Raw genomic sequence first — 19911 nt, 5'->3', positions numbered from 1 at the left:
GCTTGAAAGTCCTTTGTGATATCCCTTTACTGTTTTAATGACTTAGTTCAGATTAAACAGGTTTTAGGAGCCAGGGATTAAGGGACACATCTATTGGGGTGGAAAAAGCTTTTTCTGATGCATAATTTATTGCAGAGAAAGGGAAAGGATTATCGAGGGCCGCGTGCCCACCGCTCGACAGCCACTGGTCAGTGATTAGAACAGCGGCCTCAGGACAGGAGAGGCATCACTGGATTTGAAAGATTTAATTCCTCCCTTTTCTCTATTGTACTGAAAAATAAGACACAACATTAACATATGTGCTGGAAGTGTCTCGGAGCCACAGCTTTGCCGATGTCGGTGCGTGACTCTCCGCTTCCTCTTCAAAAAGCAGCAGAGTGACGCGTTCAAACCCGCAATGAGTCAACATCATTACCCAATAACCCTTGACAATGATTTACTCACCATATACAGTAGAGTGTGATGATTACCTGACTCAGTGAGAGGTCCACAACATCTAATTTGCACAATTAGTGTTTTATTAGTCACGTACCTATCTCACCTGAAGGCCGCCTAAGGTGCAGCGATTAAAATGAAAATAGATTGCTTCAAGAACATTATGATTTTCAAGTGCGAGTGGAAAAAAAGAAATCAAGGGGAAGAAAAACATTGTTTCAGAGGTGAACTCGGTTATTCTGTTTAGGAGAGCTACAAACCCATTTACCATTCATTTATCTAATGACTGTTGTATTTCTCCTGCAGACAAAGTGTGCACTATCTGGCCCCTTAGGCAACATGTGTTCCCTCAGACTGCTCATGTATGGCTGGCGTTGGGAAAACATGTAAATAAACATAATAAAACACAGCAGAGTCACATCTGCCAGGGAGAACTAATAGCTCAGTTGGCACGAGCCCTGCACCCGTAGCTTTGTGAAGGTTCTAAAAAGTTAATTATGAATTGGAGACATGTGGTTGAACACTTTCCAAACATATTTTGTCTTCTTTCTCTGGCTGCGGCTTCATCCTCGTCCCTAAACCTTTTTCTGTCTTTTCTTTCTAGCGCTGTATTTTTTTTTCTTTTCTTTTTTCCTCTGCCCTGGCAATCTTCCGCAGGCTCCTCAATTATGTGTCCATGGGCAGGAAGAGCCATTTGCTCCCGCTTGAATACCATGAATAGCAATAACACTGCTTCAAAAACACATTACCAAACACAATTAGAGCAGACAATGCTTCAGTAACCTACAAGGTCACCAGCTCTGAGCCCTGTAAACATGTTTACTTTTAAATGAAGTTTATTCCCTGTCTCTGGTGTCGGGCTCCTGTGTTCTCTGTCTGCATCATAAAATGCATGTTTTCCTCTTAAGGGTGATTTTTAATGTATGTAATTGGCTGTAGTGGGAGTGCTGGGGAAAAGAGGATGTATGACAAAATATACACAAAAAAAAGAAATGCCCCTCAGGTGGGATGTTAAACAGAGTTTTCTCATGCACTTTCTGTTTGTAGATGAATTGCCATTCTGATGGCCTGGGGATACCAAAGCTGAGGTTTTTTTTTATTGGTTCACCTGGTGCCTATAAAAGCCACTGGTAGGCTGCTACTGTGTTGGTGACAAATGGCTGATTCACCATCCACTGACTAATCCAGGCGAGAGAGACGGCCTGAGAGCTTCATCTCCTTCAGACGCCCTCTTCTAGTGAAACACTCCACACGCTGCCTCTGGCTGTGCGGGAAGGAGGATTATGAGTACACACTCTCACACTCGGTCTAACTGTGTCTGAAAGTGTGGGAGAGCTGAAGCAGGGAGTGGAAGTGAAACGTGATTACCAAATGATAGGTAGCATAATTACTCATGCTTAATGTGTGAGTCATTTGTTATTTTTCGACACACAATCAGCAGGTTCATGTATCACAACTAAAAATAACTTACGGCAGTTTGTGAACCTAAGAGGGAGAATACAGTGTTTTAACCGTAGATTGTATTTAAAGATGGCTTTTTCACAAATGAAGCCAAAAATGTGCTGCTTAGGAAAGCTGCCATATTGCGCTTATTATATAATTTGTTATGAGAGTCCGCTAAGTGGCAGTCGGGGGATGGCGCCTCAGTGGTAGTCGTAGTCTCAGCTGTCCATCATGACTTGTCACTCTATTTTTATAGCGGCACATAATTAATCAAAACAAAACTTCCTAGGAAAATGAACACACAGTGGGATGATAACATGTAAATTACAGAAACCAGCTTAATTTATTTGACGTGTACAATGACTTTTGAGTTTGGCCCATGTCACATCCACTTGCATGGAGGAAGCAGGGTTTATGATCCATACTGTTGCCAGCCACCAGGGGGCGATCCAGTTGCTTTGGCTTCAGTTTTGGGAGCCATCCATCTTTATCAATGGTCCAGATATTAGAAATTTGTAATTATTTTACTTCACGCTTGCTCCTCAATTTTTAAAAAAAATAAAATCTTCAGCTCTATGTAACTAGTCAGCTCATATATATTAAATGAATCAATTAACCGGGAAAAGAAATGTAATTTTCATGAAAACAATTTAATTCATATTCCAAATACAGCTTGTTGTGAAGGTATTTTTTCCCTGCTGCTGAGACGTTCTGCATTTAAGTGACGGCCGTGTCTCTTCCCGGGAAAAACATAATTAGTTAAGACCTGACTTAATCCACCTCAGGGAACACAGCCCAGGATGCACCATTAATGGAGGCATTTCTGCTGCAGAGCACACCTGCTAATTTTGTGTTGTCATATTGTGTGGCTTATTGTCAAGCTGCATTATTGCACCCGTCTGAGGAGCGACATGCAAGAGACGTGCAAGATGCTGCACACCGTCTTCTGTCTGAGCATGCCAGCGTTTCGGCTTATCATGATTAATTATCTCATCCAAACGTCCACATGTCAGGTTTCGACTCGGAGAAACAAACACGAGTGTGTCTTTGTAGTGCAGCAGAGTTTGACTCACGCGGTGAAGTTATTAATCTGTTCTCCCCAACTCATCTCATTGTCCCCTGCATAATGACAGTCTGTGTTAATTGTGACTGTTTATAAAATGGAGCTCGACGCTGGAGCCAAGCTGCGCTAATCTCATCATCCTCGTTTTCTTTCTCTGCACCACTAGGTTTGAAAATCAACTATTGATGTTCCTTATTACATTAGGTGAGCTGCTTGATGGCAACACACAGCTGCAGGCCGTTTGTATGGATATCCTATTGATCTGATTTACATATATAGAGAGTTTGTTGTTTGTTGCTGAGCAGACACTGTGTCTCTCCAAGTGAACTATTGAAAATGTGACATTCTCTGTCACTTTGAAGAAGGTGTTTTTTAATCCACCTGCTGACAAAAAGATGTCTCACAACAGCTACTATAGTCCTGAAACGTGTACATGCCGAGTATCTAAGGATCTAGATATGACAGATTTGGTCTAAATGACATGAAACAGTAACACTGTCTCTTCAGTTAGAACATAGATCTGTGATAGTTTCAGACAGATGCAGTCATAATATCCCTCCCACACATTGTTCAGAAAGCAAATATACTTGTGCCTGTCTGAGTGCCCATGGACATGTTGGCCTTAAGTGAGGTTTGGTCAGGTGCATTCCAACATGAAGGAAGCAGAATGCAATTGACTTGAATTTTGACCACCAAAAACCTGGTCTGAAGCCAGTGCCCCAGAATCTTAAAGAAATATTATGAAGGTAACATGCCCCTACAAGACAGATGATCTGCTCGTGCAAAGTGAAAACATTTCCTCTGCAGAGAACTATTGTCTTTTACTACAACAAATTATCCCTTATAAGGGGTTCTATCAAGGTGCAGGCACACCTGGCTTTTACAATGAATCAGAGATGACACTAGGAATGGTTTATTGCAAAACACACCCATCATTATTTAGACTAGGTCCAACCCTTTTGAGCCATGAGCCAGGCGCAACCACCTTTATGGATGTTGACACAACCTGAATGCACATGGGCTATGCACTTTAGACCATGCATCCCAAATCATAATAGATTAATGGAGAATATATTTAATAACATTTCTGAAAAAAATATATTGTAAACAATTTGATGCTGTGTTATCGCTAAATGCTAACAACAGTTATGAGAAAGGGGAGTTGAGGCCTGCCAATGTTAGTGGCTGGAGGTATTTAAGGCAGACCACACCACAAAAAGCTTTAAGATAAACTATTTTTAACATGGTCCCATCTTCAACTTACTTGCACCACCTCTAAAGCTTTCTTTTCTTTAGTTCAAAGACACTAGTTTCCTCTCGATTGCGGCTCCAGTCTGTTGGTAAGATGTTGACATTGAACATGAAACTCTTCCCTCTTGTAGCTGCAATCTCGGTCCTCTAAGCTGTGCCTTGAAAACAGCAAGCGCAGAGACAAATGAGTAAATAAAGACGTTCACTTGAGAAAATAAACTTGTGCAGAGCATTTAGTGACTGTGATAGTACAACATCTCAGACAGCAAGATACTGCACAATATACTGTCACAGACACTTCTAGGAGCATATTTAAAGTTGCATTAGTTTGCTGCTGTGATGGGCTACTAGTTGTAAATGATGCTGCCCTAATTCCAAGGCTTTCCGGGGCGAAAGGAGGATTCCTGCCTCATTTGTCTCTAATTTGTTCCCAGTGCACATATGAGAGGGGTTATAAATACATTAGTCCTCTCCATAGCGCAGCGCACTGGGGGGCCGCTGGGCAATCAAGCTGCTTGCTCTACGTGTAGTGCTGCTTTTTACCCAGTCCGACAGTGGCAGCGTGGAGATGGGACAGCATGTACCATCTACCTCATGCAGTGACTGCGAGCAGGTTGTGCCGTCCCAAAGGTGGACTGCCTGAGCTGTGCATTAAAGCCTCGAGCGTTGGACAGATCGGATGCGAGCCGCTGCAATAAAGGGAACTGTGGGCTACACAGACACAAAACGACTCATATCTCCAAATCCCCCTGATGTAATCCACCGGTGGTGTGAGTCAGTGGTGCGGAAACATCAATTAAAACATGACGATTATCGCTAAATTTGTCATTAGCCCTGAGGAGGAAGAAGCAGCCGCAGCCAGAGTTTCAGTCTTCCCTTACACTCAGACATAGACGATTGCCTGCGGGACTTTACAGAGCGAGAGATAGGTCTGAACTTGTTCCCCACTTGGGAGAAAATCAAATCCTGGTGCATTTTCATCAGCTGTCAGTGTCAGACAGATATTTCTGCCGGGCTGGGCAGGAAATTAGGCTATTAAATTACAGCTCTTCACAAGGCCCCTCGTCATTTTGTCTTGCTTTGCTACAGATGTTCTATCAATGTAAGTCATTGTAACCATTTATCTTTCCCATGGCTAAATACCTTCTTTCAGCGGACCCAAAATGCACTTTTGTTCCCTCTTGTCTTTTTGTTTTCCCCTCTGCCCCTCTCTTTCTCCCCGTCTCTCGCTCTCCGCTGATATCTTGGCTTAATTTGCGCCTGCTTTGAGTTCAAGCACAAAATCAATTCCGAGGAGGTCAGCAGGGGTCAGCGGCCAGGCCAGATCCAGAGCAAAGTGGATTACTGATTATCATGCAGGCAACATGGCTTCCATATAGGGACATCCGTGACCTAGATATCACATCTGTACAATGGACTGTCTGAGAACCAGTCACAAGATTTGAAATGCGGAAAAAAAGTGGGAGATAGAAGAAACAACAACAAAAAACCGCATTTTTTTACATTCATTCAAACCTAATATCAAGCCCTGGAAATGGGTGTTGGAGTGATGCCTTTCATTCCAATAAGGAAAAGGCAGACGTATGAATTCCATTGTTTTGACAAAGGTCAAAAGAATATGAGAGGCTATAAATTCTCCATGAACAAATATAGAATAAGAGCTTCTAGGACTCTGGTTGCAATGCACAAAGAAAACTGTCCCATATTCTCCTTCATTACCATTCACTCTGACAAAGCCAACTAATATTTAGTTCTATGCAGTAATTTTTGATCCATGCTGTTGGACAGTGGTGATGGGATGTGGCAAAGCAGATGTCACTATTGGGAAAGCAGGTTTTCCTTCAGTACTGGATTTTTGAAAAAAAACAAAACGTTGCATTGAAGCCATTTTCTTAAACAACCAAAAGAAAACATTCAATAAGATGTTTGGAACAATGCTCGGCCTTGTCAGAGTAAAAGACACAATCCTGCACACAATTACTGTGCTCTTATGTCTCTTACATTGTTCTTCAACAAATATAGCCCCTTCTCTCATAAATAACAAAATGACCAGTAGTAGTTGAAGTACTACTGAAGTAGCTTAACCATGTAAATGGAACAGCAGCAGGTTAGCATAGCTTAGCACCAGGACTGGAACAAAAGGGGTGAACTGCTAAACTTGCATACAAGAATAATAAAACCCATCTATCAACATTGATAAGGCTCACCAGTGATAGTGATAATTACATATATGGAAACAGACAGAGTCCGTAATCTACGTTAATTTCTTCGTGTTTGTGCATGTCTTATGAAACATTACGGATACAGACAAAACAGTTCAAGCAAAATGACCATAAGACACGAGGGTGAAATTTCCGCATTGGCCTCTTTCTCAGGAGGTGCATTATCACAACCTGCTCCACGTCAACATGTTTGTTTTTGTCAGAAACTCTCAACTCTGTGCTGCTTTCTTGTGGATGTATTGCTTAACAACAATACCCATATCAAAGAGGCATGGACGTATGTGGGCAGGGACATCACTTGAAAGGGACATATCTCTTTTCTTTCATAAAGGCATAAATCAGCCTTTATATTGAATGGCCACAGATGAGGGTGGTATTATCTTCTCATCTAACGATATTTACGAAGACGTTAACCCCGTCCAAACTTGTTGACAGTCAGTAAATGTGCAGGGACACTACTACTGCTCCATTTGTACTTCAGTTAATCTGAATATCACATAGTTTTTTACAAAATATGAACTAAAGAAAATGTTGTCACGCAGACAGGTCCTCCCCACTGACAGCATCCCCCCCTCTGATTGGAGAGGTTTGATTGGAAGACACAGTGTTTGACATCAAGGAGCCCAAGTATCAACAGCAGATATGTTTGTTTATGTAAATTATGACATTCCGTTCCCTGATTTATGAGTTTATGTGGCGACAAAGCACACATGATGAAATGTCAATTGAAAGATTTACACACAGATGCGCGGCCATCATTCCTCTCTGCCTCAGAAGCTCTGACATGCTTCCTTCAGCGTCGTATTTCTTTGGCTCTGTGCCTTCTTCATACAGTCTGTTTTGTAGGCCACAAACTGGATAATTGATTTGCCTCGCATTTTATTTTTAGATTTGAATGACATTCCAGGGAATTTTTCCAATTGTCATGATCTCATTTGTACTTCCTCCTTTTGCTTTTTTTCCGAGATGCCGACGAGGGATCTGGAGGTACCACTGCATTTCAAAAGGGGGGCACGTTACGCAGCACTTTTATCCCGGCTGATGGAACAGCTGCTGTTCCTTGGGTTATTTTTTTTCTTTATCTCCTTCTCTTGTCAGAAACCCTCTCAACTAATCTATCATCCCGTCTCCCTACTTAAACTTGACTTTACTATTGGAAAGGCATAGGTAGAAAGAAAGGGAAATAGGATCTCATTATTTCAGGCCCACTACCCACTTCGCTCATGATTGATCATTACCGAAAGAAAGTCTATTTGGAAGTAATTGATTTCTGCTTTAGAGGAGAAAGAATACTTGGGTCAATTAAAAAATGATATTCCGAGGCCTCGCAGGATAAAGGAAACTGTACTTTTCCTCTGCAGGTGCTATGGTGGAAAGTATCAAAAGTTCACTATGCACATAAAACATGCTGGTTTTGTTTTTATGAATGTTGAAAAGCTGCAGTGTGAGCTTTAAGTATGTCAGTGTGTTCAGGCGAGGAGATAATGAGAAATTGCATATGTATAAGGATATGTGATATGATTACGAAAAAAAACGATTTCTTGTGAATCAATACTTTGATAATGTAATTAAATGCTTAATTTCATTGAAATGACGAAAGTATGATCTTCTCTAGAAGCCCTTTGCTCACAATGCACACCTCCCCTATACAAAGTGTGTAAAATGTATTTCATAGTTGATTTACGCTTATTTGTGTCACAGTGACCAACATCTCAGTATCCCTTGGAATTACATCCACATTGGACAATTTCTCACCTTTATGTGCAATGTCAATATAAAAGTGTGTGCAGGCCCGGGAGCTGCTGGGCCATGTGTTTTCTCACGCAGGAGATGAAGGCAGGTTCACACCCCCATGAAAGACACGCAGTCAATGTTCACCTTTCACTGACTGCAACCGAGTTTCAGTTGCCCCACACAAACCATGCACTACATTCATTATAGTAAACCATAACAGAAGACCTAGTGAGATGACTTTGTGAAACAGTGGAGGACGATGGGGGGTTGTTGTCTTGGTGTTGTCAACCATTGTCTCTCTGTTGTCCATCAGTTTCAATAAAGCACCCTACATTTGGAATGAGGTCCAAAAATCTTTAAAGTTGCGCTCATTTGTTTCATTGACGGAGTTCTCGAGTCTGGTCTCATGTACAGCTGACTTCTCCTGCAGTGACTGTAACTGCTAGTTGACTTGGCCATAGTATTTTATTGACTAATTGTTTTATACTTTGTATTACTGTGTATACATATATGCATATTTATTTCATTCCTATTTATTCAATGTATTAACTTTTAATGTATCAATTTTTTATTGTACCCTCGGCACCATTGTAAATGAGGGTCTTATCCCTCAATGTGTCTTCCGAGGCTTAAATAAATATTCAATCAATCAAGTTTCATTGAAAATATACCTGACCCGACCATGTTCACGAAGGAGGTAATGTATTCAAGTTTTATTACGCAACAAACGACAATGAAGGTTTTGATCCATTATGGGTGACCAATACAATTAAAGGAAGCAAATGTCCCACTGGCGAACTGGCTGGCAGTGTGTTTCACCTTGGTCATATCGTTTGACCCTGAAGTTATAATTGAGATAAAGCAGATATGATGGAATTACCTTTAATAAATTTGGAAAATTTCTCTGGGTTTGAACCCAAAAACGTGTTTTGGTCATGTAAGTACACAAGTCAAGTCAAAATATGAAGTGTGTCTAGTTGGTTGTAAACATTTTCAGGAAGAATTGTTTCATATCATGTCTTTATTCAGAAGCAAATATATAAAGATATTTAACGTCAACAACATACTGTATACGCCAAATGGAGCTTTTTTAATTAGTTGTTACTGATGCTTCAACAGTGTTGTGGTTTCGAGCTCATAAAGACTTCTTACTCAAACAGAAGGACTGTCTCCTTTCCATTATTTTGCCCATTCTAGATTTTATTTTATTTAGAAGCTGCTACTTCCTGCAGTGATGCTGTCAAAAGTCAAGTTAGGAAAAACAAGTTGGCTACAAAGGTCGTATTTTCACAGACAGTCTGAACAGAACCATGACCTTGGCTTCTTCCCTCAAGCAACTGCAGCGAGCACCATCTTTGGTCTGTGGTCCCAAACTGTATGAAAGATCACAGCGAGAAAGACACTGAAGACAACAAAAGACAAAAGGCCACGTTGAAAGAGCACTTTTATAAACTCTATCTGCTCTCTGACCTGTCATGCAGCGTTCTGGGGGTCCTGGCCTGTCTGCTAGTAAATATGACAGGCCACCAGGGAGCACGCCTTTTGGGATCAGCCTCAAAATACACAGTTTGAGGGTTAGATTTTCACTTTACACACACTACCTGTCAGCTAACACTGACAAACAGTGAGCAGCTACGATGATAACTTGGCTTTAGCTGTAACAGTCCTGTCACATCTCCAAGTAACCATCGTAAATACACAATAATTCCACAACTTTAATTGCATGAATCCCAAGTTGTAGAGGGATCGCTAGCAGCTGCAATTCAAAGCCACAAGTCCCACTGATATCCCCAAAAGTGGAAGAGGGAAAGTATTAAGTGATCCGTGGAAATGGAGCCCATCAAATCCAGAACGTAAGTAGCCTCCGGCACGCCACACACTTGCTGACCCCACATCCCACACCGCATCCCAGACACCACACACGTACGCTCACTCATGTAAGACGTGTGCCTTTTGCTGCAGCTTAATTTGAGTTCCCTCAGAGCGAGCACAGTGGCAGAGTGCGCCGGGGAGGGAGTGACACACCCAGGTGACTGCTCGCCACTTTCGAAGAAGTTCCAGCCACTCCGGGAGGGCATTTATATGCACTCAGCACATCTTTATCCCACAGGCCGGAATTTACAAATAGATTTCAAATTAGAGCCCCTGCTTTAATTTTCTAATGCAGTGACCCATTCTGAAGCAGTGTAATAGCAGGTCCCAGTGTGACAATTAAAATAAATCACGTCTGGACAGAATTCGCCATATGTATTCATGCCTCATCAGTTACTGAATTGACATAAATGATTTATCCCAGGGAACTTAAATACCAATGCTCACACCACACAGGGCGACCACCCTGCAAGTGCTCAACTTACACACGCTTTTCAACAACCCTGCTGCGAATAATGAAATTGACTTGTCTCAGATAAATGAATAAATGTGAGAGGACAGACGACAATGTTGGTTCAGAATAGACTGAGATCCATTGGTCTCCCAAAACATTATGTAGAATCAAATACTATCTCACTCAAACTTTTCTTCTTGAATAAATTAATATGAAATATAATATGTTTTTATTTAAAAAAATAGTTTCACAAGGCTGCTGTCAGACAGGCACTTATGTCCAGTTCTCTTCCTGAAATTTTCTGTAGATGCTGTTTGTAAGAGCGCAAATTTTTTTCAAGTCAGTAGCTCCAGGCATTTTTTTGAAGGTGACCTGCCAGTCCCCTAGTGACAAATCTTGAAAATGTCTGTGTGAGCCCATGTGAGAATACAGCAAGGGAATATTTACAATTTCCACAGTGAGCCAGTTAGCTTGTTGAAAACATGTCTAATACATGATGGACACAAAATCAAAAAGAACAAACAAAACAAACAAACACTTAGTTAAACAGAATAATTCCAAGTTTATTTGTATAGTTCAAAAAATGCTTCAAACTAAAAAAACACAAATAACAAGTAGTGACTGCACACAAACAGGTTAAACAAAGCAACTTACATGAAATAAAGTTTTTTAAATACTAAATATTACAAATATATCTATATCTATTAAGAATGGGATGTCTTGTCAGGACCCAATTTTCCAGACATTCTCCAGCAGTTCATGTCCAAAATGTTCTCAAGTTGTTGTTCAGATAGGACACTCTTCAACAAACTAAATCTCACTTGTAAGACGATGTTTCTTTTTCTTTCCTACAGAACATAGCTCCCATAATGGCTAACCCATATTTGAACCTTACTAGGCTATAAGAAAAAAGCTGGGATACCATGGGATATCTTCCTGTGTTATTAAAGAGTGAAGACACGTACCTTTGATTAGAGTGGGGGAAACACTCTCCAAGCCCTAAATATCATTATGCTCCGGTGTGGATCTACTTACACTGTTTTAGTCATAGACCCCCACCAGCTTTTGGAATAATGTGAATATGTTGCCCACTGTGTATAACTAGTCACCTTCCTCCTGATTTGGATATCCTCATCCTCATGCAGCGCTTCACCCTCATCAGCTTTACTTTCTCTGCTTTTGATTAATCCTGTCTCATTTGAGATTTTGAAACTATCAATGGGAATTATTCAAATCCCCGAGGTATGAAATAGCTATGAGGAGGCTGTGGAAGACACTCATTAACCCCAAATGGAGGGGAGCCCACAGTAAATCTCGATGAATTCTCCCCGTCGTAGAAATCTGATTAGTTATGGTGGCTGTACTTAATCCCTGTTGAAAGGTAGAAGTTAATTTTGTCCAGTATATATGTGATAATTCGAGATGTGGCAAGAAAAACATCATTTTCTCTGCGGTTGCTTTTAAAGTCCGTATTACCGGGCATGTTGTGATAACGTGTACATTTTAATGAAAACAAAGGTGTAACATAATGGGGAATTGTAATTTGTTGTGAAATAAATAAAGGGGCAAAAAAGGAAAAGCAACATTAAGTCATCAGCCGACTCTGTGACAGTGTGTTTCGACGATTTGGACTAACAACAGGATACACTGGTATGGATCTAATCACTGGAATGTAGTGACTTGTTCAGATTGCATTGTTCTATTGATCACGCCGTTGTCGTTAGTTCTGCTCTTCCATCCTCAGAGGCATGTCTTTATCCCTTCCTAAAATAACGGCGATTTTTTGCTTAAAAGTCGTGAAATGGAGCGCGGATGCCAGCTGAACAGATCAGAATCTCACCATATAAACCAGACCCAGACATCCCCCCCCCCCCCCCCCCCGAAGGGACTTGTTTTAGCTGTAGCACCACATCCAAATTGGATCAACAGCTGCTGTATATGATTCCATAATTTGAGGCATAATATGTCCCATTAATGTCGGAGCACTCACAGGCGTCGCGGAGACAGTTGATGCAAACCTCGCGTGATGTGCCCTGCTTATTCTCCGCCGCATTTCCCAGGAACATGGCACAGACTGGTGCCGCTGCCATTCTCATACATGCAGATGTCAATTACGGAGGTGGCAGAGAGTGGTGAGCTGTGCACATCTGCCAGAGGATGATGTCTCCCCCAGCACCGGCACAGCCAATGAAGCATAAATTTCAACCATCAGTTAGCAAGCTTCACCTTAACAATAATGTCTGCAAGGCGCTGCCAAACCAAGCAGCCAGGCTGGTGTATATACGCAGCGATAATATTATATGCAGGATTCTTCTTCTTCTTTTTAGAGTCTCTCTTTCTTTCTTTGATGTACAGACACTTTTTTTTCAATCCTTTGTCCTTCATGGGTCACATGGCCTGTAGGGTATATGGGGCATGTCTGTATGTCTTCTTCGGGGGGGTTTGTGATAGGCAGGGGGGGGTTCTCCCTCATCACACCCGGACCTCTGCCGCCTGCTGTGTTATTAGGCAAATACAGTACATTAGGGACAGGCCAGCTCCACCACTGTTGTCAACGGGAACATCTAGTTATCACATCTCGCGCTCAACCACCTGCTGAGTTCACAGAGCTATCAGCATCCCCCATGACCCGCTTGTGTCTCTGTGTGTCTCTGCTGGAGACCTTGGATATGTTAAACACCCCCACACGGCCAAACACCAAGTTTTCTATACGCAACATCAACCTCAGAAAATAGTTTGCGCACAACGCTCATTTACACACACATGTGCGCACACAACAAAGACACTTTTTTCTGATTTGAACATTGTTGTGTGCGTGAGCCTACCTCCAGAGCATTTATTGACTTGTGTACTTGTTTGTTGCCGCGCTGCATCGGAAGCTGTTTGTCAGCGACAACATGGCTTTTCCAAAAGCATCAGGCTCTAAGTGTGTGGATTACAGCGGTATACATTTGTATAATGCCTGTGATAATAGGATAAAGCAGCTTCCGTGGGAGAAATCTGTATGGAGAATGGATTATTCCAAAGCTCTGCCTATGGGACGTTGAACCCAGGAGTTATCACAAGCAGTCAGTATCTCAAGTGGGTGCAGTGCCTCAGAAAAGTGTTCTGATGCTGCATTTCATGTCCACGTTCTATTCTCCGGAGGGAAAAACACGAGATGAGGACTCCACAGTTGTGTAGGTTTTAGTCCGTAATTACCATAGGAGCACACCAAAGCCTGAGATACCGTGGTTCTGTTTCAAATTTGCATTTGCTTTACATTAGGACTGCGCGCCGGGCCCGGATTTATTTATTGTTCTTTCATCCATGATACAGGAAGCCACTGAACTAGTTTGTATATTTCTCTTGATAGCTATTATAGAGGAAAATTTGCATTTTCATGCATACAAAAGCAATTACCTTCAATTTAGACACATTTCATAGAAACATGTCACCAATTAGAGGGCCATTTCAGGTCTGATAAGACGAGCAGCTCTCCCGTGGAACATCTGAGGTCTGGACTGACGGTGTGTCCCCCTCTCTCTCTCTCTTTCTCTCTCCCTCTCCCTGATCACTATCTCTGTCCACAGCTCCACCCTCGTTGGGAGTTCAGCAAGCGGCTCCCACTCGTTTCAAGCTCAGCTAATTTCGCCCTAATTAATAAGGGGGCAGTGGTGACAGACCAATGTTGCTTTGCTGATAGTGATGCTTTGATTTCCCTGCGACAGACACACGCAAACCAGACGTCTTTATTGTCTACATCCAACCAGCTTTAAATGCCTCATACGTTTACATTAAGGTCGCATGCGGATCTTAACAAGATTTTTACATCATACCGATAATAAAACTATATATTCTATGATTATTTTATTGAATCTAATTGATTTATGTGGGGACACTTGTGTGCCCGTCCTCAAGATGTCCTGTCCACGTTCACGCGAGGGAGAGAAATCTCAGATGACATCTCGGAATCTGCTCATTCATTAGCCCAAACAGGCTTATCTCCTTTAAGTCTGTGTCTAAGACCCCCTTTCACACAGAGGAATGACTCACCTCCATATTGCCTCGTTATTCACTAGCAGCAACAATTACGTCACTCTGTTACTGGCTCTTGGAGATTATGGAGTTATTTGTGCAAATCCTCTTTTAACATGATATCAAACGCTCGGCCAGAGGTCTGTGTGTGTGCGCGGCAAGGATAAAAACAATCAGCCTGTCTGGGCTCTTGAAGAACACGAGAGTTCAACGATTGGGAAACATGCTAATCTGAGAGCGATAGGAGAATCAATGGGAAAATATGAGAATACTCAACCCGCTCTTTAAATATGGAGCTACTGCTTGGAGATAGATAGTTTAACTTAGCATAAAAGCTGAAAGCAAAGTGAAACAGCTCTGCAACCATCTCTCTAAAGCTCATTCATTAACATGTTTTACCTTGTTGGTTTTAGCCGATGTGTAAAAGTACAGTGTGTGTTTTTACCATCAACTGTATATAAAGATTAGGAACTATTAAGAAATGAAGCCAAAATGTCCCAGTTACAAACATCTTGCATGTTTGGAATCTGGAGCCAGAGTCAGTGATGCACACGCACAATTCAGTCTCAGCTGTCAATCGTGACATATCAATATCAACTTAGCAAATAAATAAAGACAAATAGATAGATAGATTTACTTTATTGATCTCAAATTTGGAAGTTATCGTGTTACAGCAGCATGTCAAGGGTCGTGCACTTAGAGCGAAGAACAAGAGACTAAATACAAAAGATGACAAAAAGAGACAAGTGTGGAAAATTGCAGTAGTTGTTTGGGTTAGGGTAAAGTAGGAACATGACTCAAATAAATAACAAAACATGAGTATAAGGTGTGCAGTAAAATATGAATATAAGATGGTGCGGACAGAAATGGAGAATTAACACTTAAATTACAAACAAAACATTATATTATTAGTAATATATTATTTGTTTCATACTTTGACTTTTTATTTTGATCCTATGCTGTCCCATCCACTAACATGGAGAAGGCTTGGCTTATGGCCTATACTGCAGCCTGCCAGTAGGGGGCAACCAAGATGCTTTGGCTTCACTTTTAGGAGGCAGTCATGTTGACTGTTATTGTATACAGTATAACATGGTTATTACCGGCAGTTAAGTCCTCCTTGGTCAGGCACAGTATCATCCTGCATGTTGTTGACATCATGAAGTGGTAACTTGAGTTCCGCTTTGGATTTCATGTATTTCTTGACATTTTGTTATATCGTATTGATTGAAAAATTACATAATTACAGACTTTGGCAGACAGATTAGTCTTTACCTGTGAACAGGGTGTTGTCACCAGTTTCCAGACTTTCTGCAAATCTTCTGTGTCCAGTAACCAATTAACTGCAGGACCTACCTCATCATTTATAATATAAAACTAGACAAGCTGGATTTATAATTATGCAGATGTATGAGCATTCAAAGTAAAATGAAATAAATCAAAGGGGGAAAAAAAATCCTTTCGCAGATAATCTTATCTGGAATGTAGGTGGATATATCCCGGACTGTTACAGATATACTGTATTGCAGTTGGGATCTCATGATTCCACCGTTTATTTATTTTGGAGCCACACATACTTGGGCAGGAATGGCGCAGGATTGTGAACTCAATCACAGCGCGAGGGGATGTCAGTGCACAGGGCGCTCCCCGTGAATCACACACTGAAAGGCTATCACCCAAACCTCCAAGGTCCACTGCCATCTCATCAGTCATAGTGGACCAGACCAGGCCACAGACTGATCAGCCATGCACACACTCCGCTCACTGGGGACATCCACCGGCTCAGCCCCTCCTTCCCTCTCCCCCTATAGTCATACCAATATCCATACTCTCTGCCGAAACCATAGCATAACATATTCCAAGGTCTGAGTGTGACTTTGCCTCTCAAAATTCTGTCACTCCGCCTTGATTGTGTGTGAAAGTGAAGGCCACGGGGGCTTGTTTTGTCACACTGTCTGCTCCTCTGAGATGGATTTTCCTACTTTCATTTATTGCTCTAATGTTTGCAGTTAGGCAATATAGTTTGTCATATAGTTAAGCCTTCAATTATACAGTCACACGTGGATTTCACGCAGCGTACAGGTTTAGTGTTTTTATTTTTTGCATTCTTTTTCTCTATTTTCATTGCAATGAGGGTTAATCTGTGTGTGCAGCTTTTGAGTGCACTCTTACTTGTTTGTAGGAAATAATTACAAATCAAGGTGTTACATTAGACTGACCAGACTTTAAATATGTTTTTCCCGAAGAATACGAAAAAAGTACTATATGAAGAACATTATAAACTTGCTGTTGTGTTCATTGCACACACAGAAACAAGATCAACAGGATTTAACATGTTAACTCAAAGTACAGCTTACTGTGATGGGAATGATTGTTTTCACCCCTGTCCGTTTATATTGGTCGGTCCGTTAATATGTTTTTCTCCAAACTTACGTAAAAACTACTCTACCTTTTTCCACAAAAATTGGTGGAAAGACAGGGTGTGGGCCAGGACAGAATCAATACAATTTCTGCATCGATCCAGACAAAGGAGTGACGACAAGGAAAAAAAATGTTCATCACTTTTTATAACATTGTTAAGTTATAAAAGAATAGTGCCTTTTTTTTTAATTTTCACCAATTTTCCACAGAATACTTATTGGATCTTGATTGAAAAAAAAAGTTCTCCTCCAATGAAGATTATGATTCCATGATCTGTTGTTTGTTTTGTTGGCTTGCGTTTAAGGCTTGATTATATTCAAGGGCACTGTTGGGCCTTGGTGGAGGTATATGCACTCTACTGTTAAACGATTTTAACTTGTTGGCATTAGATGAAGAGTCAGAGGATCACCAAAGTCGTTTACATCCATCTTTCAGGCCATCGAGAACGTCTTCTTCAAATTTCATATTAATCCATCCAGTTGTCGAGATTTTGGACCAACAGACTGTTATTCCCTTTAGACGCTGTAAACACATTTTGTGTTTTAGCCAGCGCCTGTTCAACAGGATGTGGGCGATGAGGTACGAAGAAAACATGCATAAATGAGTGACAAGAGGTGTGCAGGACATGAGGGATAATACAAATTTGCATGATTACACGGACACATGAGTGATTTACCCGCACTTACGTCTGACAGCCATTTTAGATGAAGGACGTGTGAGTGGCATCTGATCCTGTATTCTTTAACCATTGCTCCTGAACCGAGCTCACATCATACCCTGTAATTGCTGTATGGCCATGAGGAGGTGCCTGATATATGCAGGGAACGATGTTTATCTAGCGGATTTCACCACTGGGACACAGATATATTATGGGATGCACCATGCGGTTGATCCAGTGCCCCGCTCGAAAAAGCAGAGAGCAAGAAAACTCCTTTGTGATTCAAAACACTTTGCAAACAGATTTTTTCCACTTATGATTACAGAATTATCCCCACATACGTATCATAAATCACACTTAACTTTTTGTGGATCTCCGTACAGTATTTTATGTGCATTGGAAAAGGGAGAAAGAGTGAAAAAAACGTTTATTCCCTCTGCTCTACATCAAGAAGCACCTTCTAATACTAAGTCCTGAATGTGCACTGTGACAGTCGACCACTATTCTCTGAACCACTGCTTGCCCCTTCTTCTGTGCAGTTTGTTTTCAAGTTTTCCAATTACAGTTTTCAAAGTTTAAAAGTATTATCTGCCTAGTTCACTTGCGCTCTGGCTTATTCAAGCCCACTGGCCCTGTGCTCACTGTACAGCGCCTCCTCTGCCATGCACGTCCCTCCCATTTGGCACACTCATGCCCGGGCCTAAGCCACATTAGAAAACAGATGATATGACAATTTCACACATATAACGTTATCCTTTTTTCCTCACTCCGATTCACCTGTGGCCAAGCAATCTTCCCAAAGTAAGCACAATAATAAGTAAACAGAGTTATTACCATAATGTTTGAATTAAAAAAAAATAGAGAAGAAAACTCTGAATGGAAGCAGGAGTCGGCTGGGGGGGGGGGGAGTGGTGGTGGTTGTGGTGCAGGGGAGGAGAGATATTTGATTAATCTTCTTAACACGTTTCATGTGCAGATTCTTTGAGTTAATTTCAAGGACCATGCCTAAAGGAGATTACCTCCCCATGCTCCTGCACATTTGCTCATGAGTGATTTTGTTTATTCATGTTTTATATTATAATGCTCCTCCTGCTGTCTGCAGCCACAGAACCACCGGCAAAAATGCAATTTATTTCCCGCTCTGCACATGATGGAGACAGCTGATAATGTCGCCAGGAAATATGAAGACTGCTGGGATGGGACCAAACAGCGTACTATTTATGTATGGAATATAAATAAAATATTTTGTGTGGGTTCTCCTCTAACAAACAGAGACCCAAACACCCCCCCTAACCTCCCAAGAAAAAGTTGCACTGGTTAGTGTTATTGAATTTTCTTTACCCACTCTTCAGGAATTGTGTGTGTGTGTGTGATTCTATTTATTGAGCTTTTTATTTACATATCTGTCATCTGTCAGTGGATCAGCATCCACAATAACATGGATCATTACAGGGAGTCATATAAAGGGTCAAAGATGCGTTCAAGTTCTCAGAGGTTGCAGATGATGCCTCTGCTCAGTCGCCAATCACACTTATCATCAGCAGTTTATGGAAAGCTCATCCCAGCCTGTGTGTGTACCTCCCTCATCTGAAAACCCATCGACAGTATGTTGTCATGACATATATGACACAGCCCGCTCATATTTCATTGATGCGACTCAGTTATGACCACGCATCAAAGTCTTTTTCATCACTCCGGCTAATATGGATTTATCTGTGCCACTGGCAGGGATGGGATGGCTGACGTAACTGTTTACAGTGACTCCGATGCTCCCCCCCCCCCCGACCCACATGACGAGCACGATGATGATGACGACTGGCGCTCTGTGCCCAGCGGACGGCCCGGACGGCGGGATTTATGGCCCGCGGTGCCCATCCGCGGCACAAAATGCATTGTCTCTGGGTAGATCGTTCAGCCTGTCCTTGCTTTATTGATCTCACTCCTCACAAGTTCACAACTTCCGCGTTCCCGGTGCTTCACTTGACAGAGGAGAGATTTAGTGGAGGGATGAGGTCAGATGGAGGAAGAGGGATGGAGGGAAAGTGGAGAGGAACAGTGAGGGTGAGACGCCAGGAGGCGGAACGCGAAGCAGAGTGAGTAACAGGAGATGAGAAAAGCCAGAAGGAGGGGAAGGGGGGGAAATAAAAAAGAGGCAGAAAGAGGAAGGGATCCGGGGAAGGAGAGGAGGTGTGATGGTGAGAGAGGGAGGAAGAAGGAGAGAGTTACTTCCTCTGGGAGGATGCAGCTCCAGGCCAGGTCAGAGAAGAGTGTTACTTGTGAGTCTGTGGAGGTCCACAGAATTAGCTCCCGGTAGAGTGGCAATCCAGTGGTAAACCCCCCC

Source organism: Limanda limanda, chromosome 12, assembly GCF_963576545.1.
Source record: "Limanda limanda chromosome 12, fLimLim1.1, whole genome shotgun sequence".
In the NCBI taxonomy this organism is placed as follows: Eukaryota; Metazoa; Chordata; class Actinopteri; order Pleuronectiformes; family Pleuronectidae; genus Limanda; species Limanda limanda.
This window is presented reverse-complemented; position numbering follows the sequence as displayed.